This window comes from Trachypithecus francoisi, unplaced genomic scaffold (genome assembly GCF_009764315.1).
Source record: "Trachypithecus francoisi isolate TF-2019V2 unplaced genomic scaffold, Tfra_2.0 Lachesis_group15, whole genome shotgun sequence".
Taxonomy (NCBI): Eukaryota; Metazoa; Chordata; class Mammalia; order Primates; family Cercopithecidae; genus Trachypithecus; species Trachypithecus francoisi.
In genome coordinates, this window is record NW_022681460.1 from 42824027 (window position 1) to 42839574 (window position 15548).

At 40.6% G+C, this 15548-nt stretch overlaps 1 pseudogene across 1 annotated transcript; it reads left to right on the forward strand.

Moving 5' to 3' along the window:
• Nucleotides 1-333: 333 nt before the first annotated feature.
• Nucleotides 334-1576, forward strand: LOC117097116 (annotated as a pseudogene). The gene has a single exon (XR_004442818.1). The product of XR_004442818.1 is annotated as a 60S ribosomal protein L3-like (transcript).
• The last annotated feature ends 13972 nt before the right edge of the window (nt 1577-15548 follow it).

Consider the following 15548-nt stretch of genomic DNA (forward strand, 5'->3'; position numbering starts at 1 on the left):
TGCAGTTTGAAGTGTTTGCAATGACTTATCTGCAGGGCAATTTGGAAACAATTATCGAGAGTCCTTTAAATGTTCATTTGCTTTGACTCAGTAATTCCCCCTTAGGAATTATTATTAAGGAAATAAAAAGAAGGGTACTCAAAGACTTATGCACACTGTTTTTCATCCCTAAGTTGTTTGAAATTCAAAAAGAGAAATCTTGGAAAAACTTAATTCCAACAATAGAAGGGTTGTTAAATAAATGATGCCGCTATTTAAAAATATGTTTTTGAAAAGTACATAACAAAATAGGAAAATGGTGAAAACACAATTTTAAGTAAAAGAGCAGGACTCTGCCGGCGGGATTTGATGGTGTGATGTCTCACAAAAAGTTCTCCGCTCCCAGACATGGGTCCCTTGGTTTCCTGCCTCGGAAGTGCAGCAGCAGGCATCGTGGGAAGGTGAAGAGCTTCCCTAAGGATGACCCATCCAAGCCGGTCCACCTCACAGCCATCCTGGGATACAAGGCTGGCATGACCCACATCGTGCGGGAAGTCGACAGGCCAGGATCCAAGGTGAACAAGAAGGAGGTGGTGGAGGCTGTGACCGTTGTGGAGACGACACCCATGGTGTCTGTGGGCATTGTGGGCTACATGGAAACCCCTCGAGGCCTCCGGACCTTCAAGACTGTCTTCGCTGAGCACAACAGTGATGAATGCAAGAGGTGTTTCTATAAGAACTGGCATAAATCTAAGAAGAAGGCCTTTACCAAGTACTGCAAGAAATGGATGAGGATGGCAAGAAGCAGCTGGAGAAGGACTTCAGCAGCATGAAGAAGTACTGCCAAGTTATCCGTGTCATTGCCCACACCCAGATGCACCTGCTTCCTCTGCGCCAGAAGAAGGCCCACCTGATGGAGATCCAGGTGAATGGAGGCACCATGGCCGAGAAGCTGTACTGGGCCTGTGAGAGGCTCAAGCAGCAGGTACCTGTGAACCAAGTGTTTGGGCAGGATGAGATGATCGGCGTCATTGGGGTGACCAAGGGCAAAGACTACAGAGGGGTCACCAGTCTTTGCACACCAAGAAGCTGCCCTGCAAGACCCACCGAGGCCTGAGCAAGGTGGCCTGTATTAGGGCGTGGCCTCCTGCTCATGTGGCCTTCTCTGTGGCATGCGTTGGGCAGAAAGGGTACCATCATTGCACTGAGATCAACAAGAAGATCTATAAGATTGGCCAGGGCTACCTTATCAAGGACGGCAAGCTGACCAAGAACAATGCCTCCACTGACTAGGACCTGCCTGACAAGAGCATCAACCCGCTGGGTGGCTTTGTCCACTATGGTGAAGTGACCAATGACTTTGTCATGCTGAAAGGCTGTGTGATGGGAACCAAGAAGTGGGTACTAACCCTCCGCAAGTCCTTGCTGGTGCAGATGAAGCAGTGGGTTCTGGAGAAGATGGACCTTAAGTTCATTGACACTACCTCCAAGTTTGGCCATGGCCACTTCCAAACCATGGAGGAGAAGAAAGCATTCATGGGACCACTCAAGAAAGACTGAATTGCAAAGGAAGAATGAGCTTAATGCCAGGAACAGATTTTGCAGCTGGCGGGGTCTCAATAACAGTTATTTCCCACTGGAAAAAAAAAAAAAAGAGCAGGATGCACTCCCATTTTCAAATTTGTTTCATATATTGAATTCTTAGTTTTTTTCTAATATTTCTTATTACTCCTACTCTTACTCATGTGGTATTAATTACCTCAGTGACCAAATGACACAGCATAAAGTAGAAAACACAGGAGTCAGTGTTTGACTCCAAATGCCTCATCCCTGACATAGATAGAATAATTGGAAAGATGAGCTGACAAGTAAAGCAATGCCTTCCCCCACACATTCTACCCCAAGATTAGGTAAAGATCCTCTTACATGAGATAAAGTAAGAACCGAAGGGGACATACAGAAGTAAAAAGCATGTATGTATTATGTGTGTGTGTGTGTGTGTGTTAGGGAGGGTGTGAAATATAATGATACATTGCAAAAACAGAGCAAAGAGACACTAGGCCCTTCTTAGACAGAAACCTGGGGAAACAGCAAAGTAATGTAGAATTTCTAATGCCCAGGAAAGAAACAGCCATGTGCTATGTGTAGGCTGATAAGTCCTTCAACACACACACAAGTGTGTACACACACACACACACACACACCTGCTAGCAAACCAGGGCAGCAGCAAGACAAATTAGTGTATCCAGGTGTGGCACAGAGTGAACAGGCCCTTTGACACCCTAACGAAATCTCCTGCAATCCAAGATGGCATCACAGCCGAACAACAATGTCTGCATAATAAGGACCAACAGTGCCGATGTGATCATGAGAAGGAAGTGGCTGAAAGACAGATGCCCTGACAACACCTGTGGTCAGGAATGAGGCAGTCAGGAACAAGGGAAGATTCAGCAGCAGCCTGCATGATATCTCAGTAGTAGTGACATTCGAGGGACCAGGGCTCACCCTCCCTCAAAGCTTTAACATTGCACCAGCCTTCATTCTTTCACCAAAGACCAGAGAAAGAGTTCCCTTCTGCTTTGCATATCATGGTCACTGACTCCACCAGAGTCAAGTTTTCAACTTGTGACCCATGTCTAATCAGCTATCAAGTCCCTTATCTGGCCAAGTCTGTCCACTCTCACTGCCCCGCTCAGATGCAGCCCTCCTCCAACACCACAGCTGGACTGCTGGGCACAGGTTAAGGCTCTCCTTCCATCTAGGCTCATGGAACCTCATTACTCCTCCTCCCATGCTGCAGGCAGAGTCATCCTCCTGAAACATTTATCTCATGGTCCTATTCAGAAGCCCCCAGCAGGTCCTCAGCCTGGAGCCCAGGCTTCACCTGGCCCTGAGGTCAGGTGATAACCAGAGCTGCCCAATGTGTTCACCTTAACTACCCATTCTCTGCAACAAAAATCCTATTTCCTCTTGCTTGGAACATCTTCACAATCCAAACTAGCCACTCCTCAAATCCCAAGTCAGTCCCATTGTCTCCACAGTACTTCATCCTTTCAGCCCCCACTGCTCTCTCCTTTCTTAGATTCCTATAGCACTTGTTATCTGAACCATCCCCTCAATTTCATAAGTATATATGGCCTCGTATTTTTTTCATAACTGAAGCCCCTGTAGCTCAACTGCCCGACTAAGTCAAGCTCCCAGTGGTCAGGAACAGGTCTTATCCTTAAGTTGCCCAATGATGAGGGCACAGTAAATGCTCTTTAATGCATCTGCTAAACGTCAATTCCTTCTCAGGTCTTTTATTACCAGCTTCATGTAGGGCAGATGGGAAAGTGGGGCAGACTGCAGATAGGGACAATGGGCAGAGTGTAGACCCAGGAATGGATTCCCAACAGAGGGGACAGTGCTCACTCCAGAGCGTAAAGCTTACACCACCTCAGTGAAGGAATTCAGCTAAACCCCATATTTAAGACTACATTGGTGAAAGAGATCTAAATGTTCTGACAGTACTAGTACCTCTAATGTGCACTTCATGTCTGGGATGGAGAGAAAGGCAAAGTTTTAAAGAAAAGAATATGACCTCTGGACTTCTTTACTGAAGGAGTTTAAGCACAATTTATGAAATGATGATACAAAGCAGAGATTACAGAACACCTGTGTGTGTGTGCGTGTGTGCGCACCCGTGCGACTACACACATACTTACAGCCAAGAGAGCTAAGAGCTGACCCATCACAGTTTTTAAGAAAATGTTTAATAGAGGCATCCTCAAGCCCCAGGCCATGGACCAGTACCATTAGGAACTGGCCCGTACAACAGGAGGTGAGCAGCAAGTAAGCGAAACTTCATCTGTATTTATAGCTGCTCCTCATTGCTCACATTACTACCTGAGCTCTGCCTCCTATCAGATCAGCACCCGCCTTAGATTCCCATAGGAGCACAAACCCTATTGTGAATGGCACATGCAAGGAATCTAGGTTGTGCGCTCCTTATGAGAATCTAATGCCTGATGATCTGTCACTGTCTCCCATCACCCCAGATGGGACTGTCTAGTTTCAGGAAGACAAGCTCAGGTCCCCCACTGATTCTACATTATGGTGAGTTGTATAATTTTTTCATTATATATGACAATATAATAATAATAATAGAAATAAAGTGCACAATAAATGTAATGTGCTTTAATCATTCCAAAATGATCCCCTTACCCGGTCTGTGGAAAAATTGTCTTCCACAAAACTGGTCCCTAGTACCAAAAAGGTTGGGGACTGCTGGTTTAATAAATATATGTTTAGACCAAGAAAGAAAAAGCACACCCACCATATCAGAAAAAAATAGATAAGAAACAACAGGAAATTAACACACACACAAAAGTTCAATAGACATAGAAAAAAATATTCTGCCTCATTAGTAATCAATCAAAAGTCTTTTTTTCTTCCTAACTTCTTCCCTTTGACCTATGGGTATTATAAATGAGAATTTCAACAAACAAATTCAATTAAAGTTTGCTTTAGGTTTATTGCATGTCAGACATTGGGTAACGATGGAAAACCATCAACAGGTTCAACCAAGGGGGTGGGTGTGATATGATCACCTCTATCAATCTTATTCTATTTTATTACGCTATTCTAATTGCCCACTGGAATGATGAGGACAGCAGCAGTGGAGGTGACAAGATTTGCTTCAAACTCAAGTCACTCTCTTCTTTTTCCTAGCCTATCTTCTCATTCTCTAATTTAAATTCACTATAGTTACCAATATTACAAGTACTGCAGAAGGGATGTTTTTATGAAAGGCTAAAAAAAATTCACAAAAACTGTTTCTGGCTTTTACTTTTTATCAAAGTGTTAAATTCTAAAACATGGGAGTTGTGTACAAATGTACTCAAATTCAGAAGTGAAAATGAGCCATTTATTTTTGCTGCCTGAGTTAAGTGAACCAGAGAGCAGTAGACAAATACTCCCCAGATAAAAATTAAATTCACTTAAAAGAATCATTTTTTCTTAATTAATCATATAGCATTATTGTAAATCACTTCGCCCATATCTAGTGCTGTGTGACTGAAATATAATAATAATAGTAATAGCATTGGTGGTCATCCAACCCACAGTAAGTTGCTATTTGGTATAGAAATGAAGAGAAAGACATCTAGGGCAGGAGTCTGATCTCGAATCTCCAACTACAAAGATGTTCTATCTACTTTAAGTGTATTCTGTTTTACTTGGTTTTGCTTTCTTTCTCCTTTTCAAGTAAAACAAATGCTAGGTGTTATTTTATGAGAAGCCCTAGATCTTCTCATAAGGAATAACGACCAGAAGTTCATCTCTTGAGAGCACTTGTTCACCTTAAATGCTTTCCCTAGCTGTTGGAGAGCATGACTGGAATTAAAGGCCAGATTGAGATCTGTGGTGATGGGCTCTCAGCTTCCACGACTTATAAAGGAACAATGTCAACATCAGAAGGTGGGATTTGGCTCTGAAATAACATGACATTCTGTTAAAGATGTACATATTTGTGCCCTGGCTGTAAATGAATCCAGGTCTGTTGTTTCTGCTTGGAAAGAGTATTTGGATAAATAGAATAATGCAACACACTGAATCAACTCAGCTGAGAAATATTCTGGAAAGGGGCTCAAGCCTCAGTTTACGTAACTGAAGAGAAACTAGGAGCACTCTACAGTTCTCTCCACATGGACAGCACACAACAGGCCAATTCAGGAAAAGTCCAAAACAGTTAATCCAATTACTTGGCATCACTGAAGCATAACCTTAGTGTTTAAAGGTAGATTCATTCCAGGACCCTGAATTGACCAGAAGCTTGCCATGGTTGGTTACTTTTCAGCAGGTGAAGCTTTAGAAACTCCATTTTACCTTTCAAAATTGCTTTTTAGTAGACTACATTGGGTACAGTGTACATGGCTCAGGTGATGGGTGTACCAAAATCTCAGAAATCACCACTAAAGAACCTATTTATGTACAAAAATAAATATATAAGAAAAAAATTGCTTTTTGGCACTCCTGTTCCAAAGGGCATTCACTCCCACTCCAATATTCTGTTCCATTTCACCTGCTGTTGTTTGAGCCCTTACCAGGTGGCAGGCACCATGCTAGACACAGCAGAGGCAAATAGGATGTAAGGGCTCCCTTTATGGAGCAGAGTAAGAAGAGGTTCGGTTTTACTACTAAGGGCCACCTTGCAGTCTAACATTGTTTATAATTATTTTGTTAGAGGGGGAGAAAAAAACCTAAATCTTCCCCCAAATTATCCTTTTGATCAGCCAATGAAAACATTTTATAATGAGAGAGTTGATGAGGAGCCCTGTAGGAAACCTTCAGTTCTAGTAAAGATAGGACTCAAGGCATTTCCAAGTGAGGAGAGAGATATTATGGAAATGACAAAATTACCATGAGAATAGCTATTAGAAAAACGTTAAAGGACCTTATGACAAAGGCCTCATCAGCTTCAGGTGCCTATTTGCCAGACTATAAAGTCACTTGCAGCCATTCACACCATCTGATAGGGAGAAACTTCCAGAACCCACCGTAGGATCTTAGGAGAAGGCTGCTACTCAAACACATTCATGTTTCGTGCCTTTTTGAGTTGCAAGAATTGCAGTATCAAATTTTCCCTCCCATAGACCCTCACTCATGAAAATAAAATCATGGGGACAATGACCCATTTTTCCAAGAAAACCTAGGAGAGACCAACACACAAAGATAATAAATGTTTAATACACACTGTGATTCCTGAACGTCTTTCCCTGGGTTTCAACAATACCATCCACATCCCTGCTTCTAGCACTTGCCATATCAATCTGTAGTCATTTATGTAGACATTTGTCTCCACATTTTCTTTATCCAGTCTATCATTAATGGGCATTTAGGTTGGTTCCATGTCTTTGCTACTGTAAATAGTGCTGCAATAAACATATATGTGCATGTGTCGTTACAGTAGAATGATTTATACTCCTTTGAATATATACTCAGTAATAGGATTGCTGGGTCAAATGATATTTCTGGTTCTAGATCCCTGAGGAATCACCATACTGTCTTCCACAATGGTTGAACTAATTTACACTCCCACAAACAGTGTCAAAGCATTCCTGTTTCTCCACAGCCTCACCAGCATCTATTATTTCTTGACTTTTTTAATAATTGCCATTCTCACTGGCATAAGATGGTATCTCATTGTGGTTTTGATTTGCATTTCTCTAATGATCAGTGATGTTGAGCTTTTTTTCATGTTTGTTGGCTGCATAAATGTCTTATTTTGAGAAGTGTCTGTTCATATCCTTTGCCCACTTTTTGATGGGGTCGTTTGCTTTTTTCTTGTAAATTTGTCTAAGTTCCCTGTAAATTCTGGGTATCAGACCTTTGTCAGGTGGGTAAATTGCAAAAATTTTCTCCCGTTCTGTAGGTTGCCTGTTCACTCTGATGATAGTTTCTTTTGCTGTGCAGAAGCTCTTTCGTTTAATCAGATCCCATTTGTCAATCTTGGCTTTTGTTGCAATCGCTTTTGGTGTTTTCATCATTAAGTCTTTGCCCATGCTTGTGTCCTGAATGGTATTACCTAGATTTTCTTCTAGGGTTTTTATGGTTTGGGGTTTCACATTTAAGTCTTTAATCCATCTTGAGTTAATTTTCATATAAGGTGTAAGGAAGGGGTCCAGTTTCAGTTTTCTGCATATGCCTAGCCAGTTTTCCCAGCACCATTTGTTAAATAGAAGATCCTTTCCCCATTGCTTGTTTTCGTCTGGCTTGTCAAAGATCAGATGGTTGTAGATGTGTGGTGTTATTTCTGAGGTCTCTGTTCTGTTCCATTGGTCTATATGTCTGTTTTGGTACCAGTAATATGCTGTTTTGGTTACTGTAGCCTTGTAGTATAGTTTGAAGTCAGGTAGCATGATGCCTCCAGCTTTGTTCCTTTTTCCTTAGGATTGTCTTGGATATAGAGGGTCTTCTTTGATTCCATATGAAATTTAAAGTAGTTTTTCTTAATGCTGTGAAAAATATCAATGGTAATTTGATGGGAATAGTGTTGAATCTATAAATTACTTTGGACAGTACAGCCATTTTCACAATATTGATTCTTCCTATCCATGAGGATAGTATGTTTTTCCATTTGTTTGTGTCCTCTCTTATGTCCTTGAGCAGTGGTAATTCTCCTTGAAGAGGTTCTTCACATCCCTCATTGTATTCCTAGGTATTTTATTCTCTTTGTAGCAACCATGAATGGGAGTTCACTCATGATTTGGCTCTCTGTTTGTCTATTTTTTTGTATAGGAATGCTTGTGTTGTTTGCACATTGACTTTGTAGCCGGAGACTTTGCTGAAGTTGTTTATCAGCTTAAGGAGTTTTGGGGGCTGAGACAATGGGGTTTTCTAAATATACAATCATGTCATCTGCAAACAGAGACAATTTAACTTCCTCTCTTCCTATTTGAATACCCTTTATTTCTCTCTCTTGCCTGATTGCCCTGGCCAGCACTTCCAATACTATGTTGAATAGGAGTGGTGAGAGAGGGTATCCTTGTCTTGTGCCGGTTTTCAAAGGGAATGCTTCCACCTTTTGCCCATTCAGTATGATATTGACTGTGGGTTTGTCATAAATAACTCTTATTATTTTGAGATATGTTCCATCAGTACCTAGTTTATTGAGTGTTTTTAGCATGAAGGGGTACTGAATTTTATCAAAGGCCTTTTCTGCATCTATTGAGATAATCATGTGGTTTTTGTCATTGGTTCCATTTACATGATAGATTACGTTTATTGATTTGCATATGTTGAACCAGCCTTGCATCCCAGGGATGAAGCCCACTTGATCATAGTGGATAAGCTTTTCAGTGTGATGCTGGATTTGGTTTCCCAGTATTTTATTGAGAATTTTTGCATTGATATTCATCAGGGATATTGGCCTGAAATTTTCTTTTTTTGTTGTGCCTCTGCCAGGTTTTGGTATCAGGATGATGCTGGCTCTATAAAATGAGTTAAGGAGGAATCCCTCCTTTTCAATTGTTTGGAATAGCTTCAGAAGGAATGGTACCAGCTCTTCTTGGTACCTCTGGTAGAAATCAGCTGTGAATCTGTCTGGTCCTGGGCTTTTTTTGGTTGGTAAGCTACTACTGCCTCAATTTCAGAACTTCTTGTTGGTTTATTCAGGGATTCAACTTCTTCCTGGTTTAGTCTTGGGAAGGTGTATGTGTCCAGGAATTTATCCATTTCCTCTAGATTTTCTAGCTTATTTCTCTGATGGTAGTTTGTATTTCTGTGGGGTCAGTGGTGATATCCCCTTTATCATTTTTTATTGTGTCTATTTGATACCTCTCTCTTTTCTTCTTTATTAGCCTAGCTAGCATTTTGTTAATGTTTTTCAAAAAAGCAGCTCCTGAATTCATTGATTTTTTTGGAGGGTTTTTTGTGTCTCTATCTCCTTCAATTCTGCTCTGATCTTAGTTATTTCTTGCCTTTTGCTAGCTTTTGGATTAGTTTGCTCTTGCTTCTCTAGCTCCTTTAATTGTGATGTTAGGGTGTTGATTTGAGATCTTTCTAGCTTTCTGATGTGGGCATTTAATGTTATAAATTTTCCTCTTAACATTGCTTTAGCTGTGTCCCGAGATTCTGGTACATTGTCCTTTGTTCTCATTGGTTTCAAAGAACTTCTTGATTTCTGCCTTAATTTTATTTTTTTTTTTTTTTTTTTTTTTTTTTTTTTTTTTTTTTGAGACGGAGTCTTGCTCTGTCACCCAGGCTGGAGTGCAGTGGCCGGATCTCAGCTCACTGCATGCTCTGCCTCCCAGGTTTACGCCCTTCTCCTGCCTCAGCCTCCCAAGTAGCTGGGACTACAGGCGCCCGCCACCTCGCCCGGCTAGTTTTTTGTATTTTTTAGTAGAGACGGGGTTTCACCGTGTTAGCCAGGATAGTCTCGATCTCCTGACCTCTTGATCCGCCCGTCTCGGCCTCCCAAAGTGCTGGGATTACAGGCTTGAGCCACCGCGCCCGGCCTTCTGCCTTAATTTTATTATTTGCCCAGGAGTCATTCAGGAGCAGGTTGTTCAATTTCCATGTAATTGTGTGGTTTTGAGTGAGTTTCTTAATCCTGAGTTCTAATTTGATTGCACTGTCATCTGAGAGACTTTGTTATTATTTCAGTTCTTTTGCATTTGCTGAGGAGTGTTTTACTTCCAATTATGTGGCTGATTTAAGAATAAATGTCATGTGTCACTGAGAAGAATGTACATTCTGTTGATTTAGGGTGGAGAGTTCTGTAGATGTCTATTAGGTCAATTTGATTCAGAGTTGAGTTCAAGTCCTGAATAACATTGTTAATTTTCTGTCTCGTTGATCTATCTAATATTGACAGTGGGGTGTTAAAGTCTCCCACTATTATTGTGTGGGAGTCTAAATCTCTTTGTAGGTCTCTAAGAATGTGTTTTATGCATCTGGATGTTCCTGTATTGGGTCCATATATATTTAGGATAGTTAGCTCTTCTTGTTGCATTTATCCCTTTTCCACTATGTAATGCCCTTCTTTGTTTTTTTGTTGTTGTTGTTGTTGTTGTTGTGGTTGTTGTTGTTGTTTTATCTTTGCTGGTTTAAAGTCTGTGTTCTGTGTCAGCAGAGACTAGAACTGTAACCCTGCTTTTTTTTTTCTTTCCATTTGCTTGGTAAATATTCCTCCATCCCTTTATTTTGAGTCTATGTGTGTCTTTGCATGTGAGATGGGTCTCCTGAACACAGCACACAGATGGGTCTTGACTCTACACAATTTGCCAGTCTGTGTCTTTTAACTGAGGCATTTAGCCTATTTATATTTAAGGTTAGTATTGTATGTGTGAATTTGATCCTGTCATCATGATGCTATCTGGTTATTTTGTGCACTAGTTGATGCAGTTTCTTCGTAGTTTCATTGGTCTTTATATTTTGGTGTGTTTTTGCGGTGGCTGGTACCAGTTTTTCCTTTCCATATTTAGTGCTTCCTTCAGGAGCTCTTGCAATGTAGGCCTGGTGGTGATGAAATCCCTCAGCATTTGCTTGTCCAGAAACGATTTTATTTCTCCTTCACTTACGAAGCTTAGTTTGGCTGAATATGAAATTCTGGGTTGAAAATTCTTTTATTTAAGAATGTTTAATATTGGCCTCCAATCTCTTCTGGCTTGTAGGGTTTCTGCTGAGAGGTCCACTTTTAGTCTGATAGGCTTCCCTTTGTAGGTGACCTGGCCTTTCTGGCCAGGACACCTACATTTTTTCCTTCATTTCAACGTTGGAGAATCTGATGGCTATGTATCTTAGGGTTGAACTTCTTGTGGAGCATCTTAGTGCTATTGTCTGTATTTCCTGAATTTGCATGTTGGCCTGTCTTGCTAGGTTGTGGAAGTTCACCCGGATAATATCCTTAAGTGTGTTTTCCAGCTTGTTTTCATTCTCCCCGTCACCTTCAGGTACTACAATCAATTTTATAAGTTTGGCCTTTTTAGGTAGCCCCATATTTCTCAGAGGCTTTGTTCCTTCCTTGTCATTCTTTTTTCTCTAATCTTGTCTGCATACCTTATTTCAGCAAGGTAGTCTTCAAACTCCAATATCTTTTCTTCTGCTTGGTCAATTCAGCTACTAATACTTGTGTATGTTTCACGAAGTTCATGTGCTGTGTTTTTCAGCTTCACCCGGTCATTTATTTTCTCTCTAAATTGGTTATTCTAATTAGCAGCTTCTCTAACCTTTTATCAAGGTTCTTAGCTTCTTTGCATTGGGTGAGAGCATGCTCCTTTAGCTCAGCAGAGTTTTTTAATTATCCATCCTCTGAAGCCTACTTCTGTCAATTTGTCCATCTCATCCTCCGTCCACTTCTGTCCCCTTGCTGGAGAGGCACTGCAATCATTTGGAAGAGAAGAGGCACTTTGGCTTTTGGGGTTTTCAGCGTTTTTTCATTGATTCTCATCTTCATGAGTTTGTCTGGTTTCGACCTTTGAGGCACTGATCCTTTGATGGGGTTTCTGTAGGGACTTTTTTGTTGTTGTTGTTTTGTTTGCTCCCCCTTGTTGTTGCTTTCTGTTTGTTTGTTTTTCTTTCAATGGTCAGGTCCTTCTGCTGCTGCTACAGTTTGCTGAGGGTTCATTTCAGGCCCTATTCATCTGGTTTGCCCCGATGCCTGGAGATGCAACTGAAGGGGGCTGGGGAACAGCAAAAATGGGTGTCTGCTCCTTCTTCTGGGATCTCTGAACTTGAAGGACATCAACTTGATGCCAGTAGGATGGCTCCTATATAGGGTGTCTGACAAAAAGGTTAAGAAACTTTCTAAAGGTTATATAGGAAGTTGCTGGCAAGACTCACATGTAGGTCCTTCTGGAAACAAAGTTCATGCTTAATATACTTACTACCCCTCAGCAAACCATCTGCGATGAAGTGCTCCAGTCAGCTATTCATGGGTGGGGAAGAATTCACCTAGAGAGCTACTTCCACTGCATACAAAATTCTTTCTTACGTGTTCCTTGTCAAAATATCAATCATAATTGAAACCCCAATAAAAAGATCACCTCCTCCAGGAGACTTCCTGCATATCCTCCTTGCCACGTTGATTAACCCATTTCTTCTCTGCTCCATTTATACTTTCTATTTACCCCTATTATTGTAGCACTAATCCCTCAACTGAACTTTGCTCACATGATTTTCCTGCTCAACAGTCCCTTAAGGGTAAAAAATGTATCTTGTTGATTTATCTTCTCAACTATTGATACAATACCTGATTCATAATAGATACTCAATAAACACAAATTGGATTTAATTCAGTGGAATGAAACAGAATAGAACGGAATGCTATGCCTTGTATTTATCTTCTTATCTAAGGCTTCCAAAAAGTTTTGAGGTAAAAAGAGGTATAGGGAACATGGTTTGCAAAAATTTTTGGTTCTGTGACTATGACTCTCTCAGCTGTTGAGAAATGGAAATTTAATTTATCTTTGGAAAGTAGATCCATCTCTGCACCTTCTCTGTCCTTTCTGAGTGGCAGTACAGGTTAAGCAAAACATTATAGGAAAGAGTAGAATAGACTCAATGACTTTTTCAAAATCTTTTTATCTTCTGAGTATAAATATTCATTTTAATCCTTAAAAACAATCATTTTAGAACGTTTTGCGCCTAATGGTTGCTTTTAAAGAGAAATCCCTTCTTAGAGCAAGCCCATGGGGTTTACAGCTAAGGGAGACCTGGGTCAGCATGACTCCCTGCCCTGAACTCCCTCAGTTCTTACCTCTTACTAATTGACTCTCAGAATCAGTGTCATTCTGAGCCCTCTTCAGCCAGCATTGGTTTGCTCTGGGTAGCACATTGGTGCATTTTTGTTTGCACTGTAATTAAATCTCATCTGTTAAGGTGTCAGTGACCCATCTTGGCAGCTAAAAGGTAACATGTGAAAGTTAATTTCCTAAGGTCCTAGAGCACAAAACCCTGACAATGTACAGGGGATACACTTTTGAACTCATTTCAAAAGAAGTGTGTTTGAACTGGACTATTCTGAGAGAACAGAGGGGAGGAAAAAAAGACTGTCTTTGATCAATGAGAAAATGTTTATAAAAATCAAGATGAGCCAACTCATTAAGTCTATTTGTCTTGACTTAAGTAGTTTATGCTGTCACATTCTTTGGAAGTATGTGAAGCTAATGGGGAGATTATTCATATAGGAGGAAATGTTTAATAAGACAGTTTGGATTAAGGAATCCCAGAACTAGATGCACTCTCAGAGATCTGCAGTCATTAGTCCAGTTCTCCACTACTGTATTAGTTTCCTATTGCTGTTTGTAGTAACAAACTACCACAAACTTGGCAGCTTAAAGCAATACAAATTTATTATTTTACAGCTCTGCAGGTCAGAAGCACAACACAGGTCTCACTAGGCTAAAACCAGGGTGTTGGCAGGGCTGCATTCCTTTCTGGAGGCTGTAGGAGAGAATCCATTTCCTTGCCTTTTCCAGGTTCAAGGGGCCACCACGTTCCTTGGCTTTGTGCCCCATCTTCCACCCTCAAAACCAACAATGTTGCATCTCTCCAACCATTTTTCTGTAGTCACATCTCCCTCTGACACAAGCCTGGAAAGATTCTCCATTCCTGAGAACCCACGTGATTAAACTGGACCTGTGTGGATAATCCAAGCTAATGTCACATCTCAAAGTCCTTAACTTAATCATATCTGTAAGGCCTATTTTGCCATGTAAGGTAAATCTATTCACAGGTTCTTGGGATTAGAATATGGACATTTTGGGGGTCATGTTTCCACCTGCCCTAACTACCAAGGGAAAGGTGCTCCAAAAATGTGATTATAGGATAGGTATCCTCATCATAACTCTATTTCATGGCCATATTCACATAAAGACATTTTTTTCATCATCTAACCTAAATCTCCTACTACTATACTTCCAAATTAAAACACTCTCACTCTCCAAGCCTATAGAAACCTATCTCTCCCCATGGAAGATATGATTCTATACCTAGAAAACCCTAAGGACTCTGCCGAAAGGCTCCTAGAACTGATAAATGACTTCAGTAAAGCTTCAGGATACAAAATCAATGTACAAAAATTAGTAGCATTTCTACACACCAATAACATTCAAGATGAGAACCAAATTAAGAACGCAATCCCATTTACAGTAGTGGAAAAAAATAAAATAAAATAAAATACCTAAAAACGCATCTAAGCAAGGAGGTGGACTATCTCCAGAAGGTAGACTATAAAACACCACTAAAAGAAATCATAGATGACAGAAACAAATGGAAACACATTCCTAGCTGGGCATGGTGGCTCACACCTGTAATCCCGGCACTTTGGGAGGCTGAGGTAGGTGGATCACTTGAGCCCAGGAGTTTGAGACCAGCCTGGGCAACATGGCGAAACCCCGTCTCTACTAAAAATGCAAAAAATTAGCCAGGGCATGGTGGCATGCACCCATAGTCCCAGCTACTCAGCAGGCTGAGGTAAGAGGATCACTTGAGCTGGGGAGGTCGAAGCTGCAGTGAGCTAAGATCACACCACTGCATTCCAGCCTGGGTAACAGAGTGAAACTCTGTCTCAAAATAAGAAAAAGAAAAATTCCATGCTCACAGATTGGAAGAATCAATATCATTAAGACAGTCATACTGCCCAAAGCAACCTCCAGATTCATTGCTATTCCTATCAAGCTACCAATGTCTCTTTTCACAGAACTAGAAAAAAACTATTCTAAAATTCATATGGAACTAAAAAAGAGCCTGAATAGCCAAAGCAATCCTAAACAAAAAGAACAAATCTGAAGGTATCACATTCTGACTTCAAACTATACTATAAAACTACAGTAACCACAACAGTATGGTACTGTTACAAAAACAGACACATAGACCAATGGAACAGAATAGAGAACTCAGAAATAAAGTCATACACTTACAGCCATCTGATCTTTGATGAAAGTCGACAAAAATAAGCAACGAGAAAGGACTCCCTATTCAATAAATGATACTGGGATACCTGGTTAACCATGTGCAGAAGAATGAAACTGGACCCATATACAAAAATTTTTTTTTTTTTTTTTTTTTTTTTTTTATTTTTTTTGTTC